This window comes from Gadus macrocephalus, chromosome 4 (assembly GCF_031168955.1).
Source record: "Gadus macrocephalus chromosome 4, ASM3116895v1".
Classification (NCBI taxonomy): domain Eukaryota; kingdom Metazoa; phylum Chordata; class Actinopteri; order Gadiformes; family Gadidae; genus Gadus; species Gadus macrocephalus.
Window position 1 is genome coordinate 11117274 of NC_082385.1, and position 9045 is coordinate 11126318.

The following is a 9045-nucleotide window of genomic DNA, read 5'->3' on the forward strand; positions in this document are numbered from 1 at the left end:
TACATTTTTTATTAACACATTTTAATCGAGGCCATTTTTCCCCCTGCAATATGTAACAAAAACTACTAGTCTAAAAACAATAGAATTTATTGAGACATACACGTACATGGATTTTTCGAAAACACACTATTCAAAGAAGTACGCATCAACAGATGTAAAAATAGAAATACAAAATTTATATTGTATCATTTTCCTGCACTGTGAGTCTGCTGCGTGACGCGTCTTGGCCTCAGTATAGCAGTTCTCATTGATAAGAGTGTGAGCGTTTTCTTCATTATATGTCATAGAAATTTTTGATTTCTTCATATAGTAGCTGTTTAATAAGCAGGCACTAAATAAACCTCTTTAGAGTGATTCAAGACCACTCCGCTTCACATTGGGATAGTGCTTCACCCTGCTTCGGTTTAGTTCATAGGAATTACCGGCTCACTGTACATTATACCTAACTGAGTAAATTGGCAGGGAAAGACGCTAGTCCATGTTCACAGCATCCTTACATTTTCAGAAATTAAGGGCGTATTCACAACAGGAAAGCCCTTAGTTCGATGTCTATGGTCCGGACCAAAACGCAATGTTTATTTTTTGGCCTGGTGCGGTTCCTTTTCACATTGCAATTTTCCCAACAGTCCGAGAATTTGTCAAAAACACACGTGTGCATAGATCGTTCAATCATTGGACAAGACGGTCGGGGGCGGGGTAACGCGTGGGGCCGCATAAAAAAAATGAAACAAAGAAAACAAGCTATGGAGATTATGGAGATTCAGCGTGTTGCCCTCGTTGTGCTTATACTGATTGGTTTCATACAGTTACAAACATTTGCAGTACTTTTGGAGCATCAGAGGCGCAACGTAGATTTTTATGATGTTATGCTATCCTCGGACCGCTCGAGCGCCTTCTCCCCCATCCATGTACTGAATGTAATAAATGCATCAGAATTTTGTGTTCTCCAACATAGGCTACTTTATATGTTGCCGTCTGCCCAAATATCCAAAAGACATTTTGTCTTCTCTTCGCTCCATGTTGAGCCACGACTCATTTTTAACGGGTCTGATAACGTGACGTTGATCTTTGAATTTACCGCAAATCAAACAATATAAATAAGCAGCAATGGGAGCCTGTTGCGTCCAAAAAGGTATATTATTTTTTGAACCGGGTCGGACCGAGCGCGGTCGTTTTCACATCTCAAGCGAACCGCTAGAGGGTTCGTTTGGAAGCGAACCGAGACCACCTCTCCGGCTGGGTCTCCGACCGGTTGTTTGGGCTTCACACAAGCCAAAAAGGTCCGCACCAGCTATTTTTTTGGTTTGGTTCGAACCAAACAAGGCAGGTGTGAATACGCCCTAAGACACATTCATCAATTCAATTCAAATTGGTTCCAAATGGGCCTTGTAGAATGTTGGCGTATTTTAGTGTATCTCTGTGTTCACATTTCTTAGTTTAGGAACAGGCAAGTGCCTCTCCTACTGATACGAGTTGTTATTTCCGCCATTCCGCCATTTGTGATGTCCCAACAAGGACGAACTAACCCGGTCATCTGGGACATAGCCAGGGCCATATACCTTATCAAGGGAGACACTGTATCTGTTATTTTGTTAGTCACGCTTTCTTTCCTATAATACTCACAACATTTGGTTCGAGAAGAGGGATCAACAGACAAGGAGCACATATGGAGACTGCTACTCACTACCTACACTAAGACTTTTCCACCTACGTCTGTACCTGTGCTGTATTACATCCTCAAATAAACAATCTGTTCGGCCTTCTGATCAAACCTGTCAAGTTGCCCTGATCTCCACTTCAAAAATTACTACTATGACGAAAAAATACTCAGCGCAGAGTCTATACGAACAGTTTAGAAATATGCTGAGAAACTTATTTTTAGGACACGTCGGCAAGCGACATATTTTGATTTAATATTAGAGCAGGATCATGGGAAAGTACATGCAGCAAGGGAAACGTTGGCATTATGGGTATTGAATACACAGGTAACAAAGGTGAGTGGGAGTGACCATTGTGGAGAGTCTCTGAACTGGCGGGGAGGCCAAGTTAAAATACAATACAATCAATTGGCTTGGGCTCACGATCAGACTTCAATGATCAGACTTCAACTACAATGGCAATGCATATCAGAATCAGAATCAGAATCTCTTTATTGTCATTGCACAAAGTGCAACGAAATTGGGGTAGAGGCTCTCAAAATAAGTGATTTTTAAAAGAAAAACTAAATGAGAAAAAGGTTTTTTTTTAAAAAATATATATAGAATGTTAAAGAACTCAAACAAATATATATATTTTAAAATGTCAGCCAATTTTAAAGGTCAGATTGGTATGATAATGCAATAATTCATAATTCTGCATTATTTAGAGGGATAACAGCTCTGGGGTAGAAACTGTTTTTAAGCCTATTTGTTATATGACTACAATCTTAATAGCTCTCAGTCAGAGAGAGGAAGGGAGATAACTCTAGGTACAGGGAGAATGTATACAATTCATTTTAATGTGAATAGTAATTATGTAAACAAGGTTAATATAATTAGCATATAATTGCATATTATAGTTACGATTGATATTTCCAAGACAGTTGATGCTGGTGAAATGGCATTATTTACAAGAATCACTTCAATCACCAAGATTTGGCCAGTCTCACCCATACACTCTGAATTACTTTTTACTGATGCATGTAATAAGTTTGCTTGTAAACATTAGACAAGCCATGAGCAAAAAAGATGATGCAACTAGACCGTTAACAAATACTTAAAAGGCTGATCAAATCACCCCTGTAATCAGATTCCAACACTGCCTTCCTATGCACGTCAGAATTTACCTCAAATTATGTCTGCCTTTAATCAATTATAAGCACTTGGTCAAAGTACATTTCTGAACTGCTCACTGATGAACAACCCCCTGGACAGCTTAGGTCATCAGAGCCTGGCCTTCTAGAACAAGAACACAGAATTGTGCAATACAACATTGTTTAAAGTGAACACACCGATTTGTTTAGTGAATGGGGATGATAGCAGGGAACGAAAGCAATGTGTGGTTCTATCTGTTTTTACATGCCAGCCAGATGCATCCCGGACCACATTGGGTCTCCGGGATTGCAGCTCCCTGGACATGGCTTGCCGGGGTTGTACAAGAGCTGAGCTCCTTTAGCATTCCAGTGTGTACCTCACACACTGGATTAGCGGCTGGCCATCCAGGTCAGCAGCTAATCACTTTCCCCCATAGTGATGTAGGGTGCGTTCTGAAGAACATGAAGTGAGAGCAAGATCTTCCTCTTTGCATGGCCTATGCATTCACCTCCTATTTGTGGGTGTGAAGCACACACAACACACAACGAAGAGCATGGACTGGTGGAACTGGCACTGCACAGCCTTGACATACTTTGGATTGCTGAAGAGTCATTTAAAAACTGCTCGTATATGTTGGCCATGACATATGGCCAAGTGGACCAATGTATACAATCACCTGGGCTTGAAAGCTTTTAATTCATTCCCCTCATGGTTACAGAGTAAAGTGAAGAACCCAGCCTTGATGTGAAAGGAAGAGGGACTGTCACAGCTTTGTGGTTATGCTTCTCATTGGACTTTATCACTGTGATGGACAAGATAAATAGGCAATTGCATCAAAATCCACAGGTCGATGGAGCAATGCCAGGGACATTGAAGACCTCCTTTAAATCCCTGTAGTCCGCTCGATTGCAGTCTGGAGATTTATAGATAATTCAAGAAAATGGTAAACTCATTTTCAAAAGGTTAAGGTGTATCATAATTTCTGTGCGGGGGCTGGCTCTTGCTAACCTATATTAGACTTGCATCAGTATGTGTTTGGAATATCTAAATACATCACATATATACTTTACTGTGTTGTTGTGAATACCAATTAAGAAACAGTTCATCTAAAAAATCAATGAATAATAAAGCTTGGAATTCAATTTGAACACTTTGACGAGAGGCAACCTGAAGAAAATATTTTAACCCTCCTGTTATGTTCGTTTGTCAGGAACAGCAATGGTGTGTTAAGGGAGTGTTGCGGGTGCAGGCAGGCAGGTAGGACCCAAACGCAGACGGTTTCAGGAAACGGCACTTTAATCAGGCCTAAAGGCTAAGGCACAGGAATCAGGGAACTCGGGAGACAACAGGGAACTCGGGAGACAACAGGGAACTCGGGAGACAACAGGGAACTCGGGAGACAACAGGGAACTCGGGAGACAACAGGGAACTCGGGAGACAACAGGGAACTCGGGAGACAACAGGGAACTCGGGAGACAACAGGGAACTCGGGAAAACGCAGGACTAACCACCAACACTAACCACAGCAGACCACAACAAACCAAAGCAACCACAACTAACCACAAGCAACCACAGACAACCACAATGACAGCACAAGGAACAAAGGAAAGACGAGGGCTTAAATAACAAACACAACGAGGAACAGCTGAGACACATTAGGGGAGGGAACAGTAATCAACACAGGAGTGAAACACAGGAAACACACACACCCTGACAGTACCCCCCCCTTAAGGGTCGACTCCCAGGCGACCCACGACATGCAAAAAAACAAAGAAAGTCAAACCCAAAACGGGTGGGTGGAGGGGCGCCAGGAGGGGGGAATCAAAAAAAATAAATGGACTGGGGCAGAGCCGAGGGACGTCAGGCGGGCGGCCAGAAAACTGCCCCAGGGCATGGCAGGGAGCCTCAGGCGGACGGCCTGGGGGGCAAGCAGAGGCAGAATGACGGCGGAACCCTTCAGGAGGCCGGCGGCAAGGACGATGAGGGCTCAGTCCCTCAGGAGGAAGGAGAGGTAGAGGGCGGATCCCCTCTAGAGAAAGGCCAGGTCGAGGGCGGGTCCCCTCAGGAAGGCCAGGTAGAGGGCGGGTCCCCTCAGGAGGCAGGCCAGGTAGAGGGCGGGTCCCCTCAGGAGGCAGGCCAGGCAGAGGTCGGGTCCCCATAGGAGGAAGGCCAGGTAGAGGGCGGGTCCCCACAGGAGGAAGGCCAGGTAGAGGGCGGGTCCCCACAGGAGGCAGGCCAGGTAGAGGGCGGGTCCCCTCAGGAGGCAGGCCAGGTAGAGGGCGGGTCCCCTCCGGTGGAAGGCCTTGAAGGGGAACCCCCCTAGGGAAGGAGTGGAGGAGGGCCCCCACAGGCAGGAGCGGGGGGCGTGCCTCCCCTGGACGGTCTGGAGGGCGGACCCCCTCCGGCAGGAGCAGAGGCCGGTCCCCCTCTGGAAGGAGCAGGGGGTGGGCCCCCTCAGGCAGGAGCGGAGGGCAGACCACCTCAAGCAGGCGAAGAGGCCGGTCCCCCTCTGGAAGGCTAGGAGTGGGCTCAGGAACCGGACAGGGCTCGGGGACCGGAGTCAATGCGGGAGCTGGAGTGCCAGGAGGAACCGGGTGGTACCCCAAACTCTCCCAGCGATCTATTGCCTTCAAAATAAATAAATCCTCCCACTCACGGCTAACTTGATCGTCCGCTGGGTCCATTGTTGGTGCTGTCATTCTGTTAAGGGAGTGTTGCGGGTGCAGGCAGGCAGGTAGGACCCAAACGCAGACGGTTTCAGGAAACGGCACTTTAATCAGGCCTAAAGGCTAAGGCACAGGAATCAGGGAACTCGGGAGACAACAGGGAACTCGGGAGACAACAGGGAACTCGGGAGACAACAGGGAACTCGGGAACACGCAGGACTAACCACCAACACTAACCACAGCAAACCACAACAAACCACAAGCAACCACAACTAACCACAAGCAACCACAGACAACCACAATGACAGCACAAGGAACAAAAGAAAGACGAGGGCTTAAATAACAAACACAACGAGGAACAGCTGAGACACATTAGGGGAGGGAACAGTAATCAACACAGGAGGGAAACACAGGAAACACACACACCCTGACATGGTGTTCCCGGGTCAATTTGACCCGGTGCATGTTTATTATCCAAAATATGTCCTAAACCCAAAAAATCCTAACAAGCAGTGTGAACATGTCATTACTAACTCCATTAGTAACTATTCTATCAATATTTAGTGCAATAGTGTTCCTTACCTCTAAGAGGTAATGGTTCAATTAGGATAATTCACTCATTTTTTTCATAAAAAAAATGATATTTGTTCAAACTTTTTTATGTTTCACCACTTTATTATGGGTTAGGCCTGAAAGGCGCCTCTAAATTAAATGTATTATTATTATTATTATTATACCATTCATCAACTGTGATATTAGGGCCTGGGTTATAGAGTAGTGAAAGTTGCTCTACCCACTTGTCCCACAATGTCCAAACAGCTGCCAGCTTGTCTCTCTCCCGTCTACCAGCTTTTGTCTCTCGATTATCATATCTGATTACTCTGGAGAATATGTGAAAAGTCTCCAAAGACATTGTGGCTCGAAATATAGCCCTGCCTGTCTCTGCATCCCACAGACTGGCTGTCGATTCATCCTTGGACTTATAGACCCCAGCCAGGATGAGGAGCCCCAAATACGCATCTAAATGTGTTTTGTCCAGCTCCTTCCACTTCTCCCGAAAAACACGTCTCCCTCATAGATTAGTCATTTCCAGAATGATTTTCTGTATTGAATTTGGCATGACCAGCTCAAAAGCTGACTTGATGTCAGTCACACGCGTCACTGCCATCCTAGTGGGCCCTGGCACTGTCTTTATTATGTTTTCTGCAGACAGTTTCGCCTGACTCATATTAGGGGATGAATACCACTGTATTTCACAATGTTTTGACATGAATGTCTTGCTAGGAGGAATAGGAATAGCAATTCCCTCATCTGGTTCAAAATCAGATTCATTAGAATCTGAATTTAGCTCAAGATCGTCTTCGTCTTCAGACACATCCTCCTCTATTTCACTGTCATGATCAGTGATGAAGTCCCGAGCCTCCTGGACTGTCATCCATTTGCTTCTGCTGCTCATTGTGTCTGCCTGACAGAGTGTAATGCATAGAATATTTGATATGTTTTGACCCTCCCCTGTTGAGTGTCCACTTGTTGATATGTCTCACAGTTGTAAAGAAAGAATTAGTCTGACATTTCTGACACCTTTTTACCTCCAGTTTTACTGCTGGGTCAAATTGACCCGAACAGTATCTATGTGATATAAACATGCAGGGGGTGGTTGCAAATATGTGAGATTAACTATTTTCATATTATATGTTGATTACACTAATTAAGGCAAGCAGAAGAAGTTTCATACTGAAAAAATACTTTTAACTATTTTTCCTAGATCTTCAAACTTTAAAACGGGTCAATTTGACCCGGAACATAACAGGAGGGTTAAAATGTAATAGTACACCTTAAGAAATATATCTGGTTCCAACAGCAAGATACATAGCATGGTGTCATAAAACTTACTTGATCCCTAGGCATCCCATGAGGGTTGCCAGCTATGGAGGTTAAGATGTAAGCCTGTTTTATTTATAGACTTTCACTTGCTTTTATGGACGTTCTCCATTCATGTATCTTTAGATGAGGTCTAATATACTATACAGATCTCACCATGTTACAACCACTGCAATATGCAGTGGACTATACTAATGGAGACTTTATAAAGCCCTCATTTGGCAAAACATTTGTTGCACATCTTTTTAATATTTGTTCCCTGAGGGCAGAGTATTGTGTTGTCCAAGAGGCAAGGGGCCTCTAACATGGGATCATTTAATGTCTGATTGACTATGGACGAGTCCTACGAGTGGTTTTTGATCTCGCTTCAGCTGCTTAATTTGTTTAGATCAAATTGTGTTTTCAATGAGTCTGAATGTTCTGAGCCATGAGACTAAATCAAAACCCAATTTAATAAAAACAAAGTGGGGCAAAAATTGCTAGAATTTATTTAATATTGATAATACATGAATATATTAATAATACCAATAACAATAATTAGACAACACTAGTGTATCCAAAGACTATCTAAGATGTTACCACATTTTGATGTAGTCTTTTCCAGACTTTATAGCTAAATTAAATTGGAAATTGTTCTTGCTGAAAATATTGATGATGAGGACTTCTCACAGATGTGAATATTCACAATAGGACTGCACTGTTGTAATAAAATGTTTGTAGAAAATGTGTCCTATGATTTCATAGGACCCATTCAATTGAAACTAAATCGTATACATATGCATTTGTGAACTGAGCATTTATAATTTTGTTGATTATTACCTAAATAAAAATGTAAATAATTGACACTGCTAAGACTGAGTTCAACAAGCTGAGAGTTACGATCTGTGATGGTGGCAAGTTAAGTTTCCAAAACCATTACAATTCTAATAAAAGAAAAAGCTAATGGTTTCAACAAACACCTTTATTTTTTTTCATTACCCAGGTTAAGGTCCCTGCTGAAGATTCACAAAGTTGTATTTGTCAAATGCATACAAGTATGCAGTGAAATGTAATGTGATGGTGATCCCTTATGATCCTGCAAGCTCTGGTCCTACATCTCCTGGTCTACAGGAGGTATAACACAATATCAATTTGAATGAGATGGATATTTTGCCATAGAACATATTAACATACATCAATGTCATAAACAATATATATGAAAATGTTTTTATTTTTCAGTTTGTCATTTATTTCGAATTTCAAATTATCTTATTTGAATAAAGATGGACTAACCAATTCAAGCTACAAAATACTGTTCCTGAGTGACTAATCTTGTTATCATCCTTTGAAATAACTGGTTGCTGCATACTTATATATTCATTACTACCGTCGTTGGCTGAAACAGAGGTCAAAATGTATGAAAAAGAATTATGCCTTCATTATCAATCAGCTAACACTGAAATAGGTATTCTGAAATAATGAATTTTAATCCACAGCTAAATACAGAAATAGTTTTAGGACAAAGTATATATATATATATATATATATATATATATATATATATATATATATGTATGTAAATATTTAAATTTGCATTTATACACTATAATATACTGTGTAAGTAATGGTACGTAGCCAATTTATAATTTACACTTCACACTTAATAATTCATATTGTTTATACTGTCTGTTTTAATAAAGTTATCTACTCTCTCCCTGTCTGAGCCT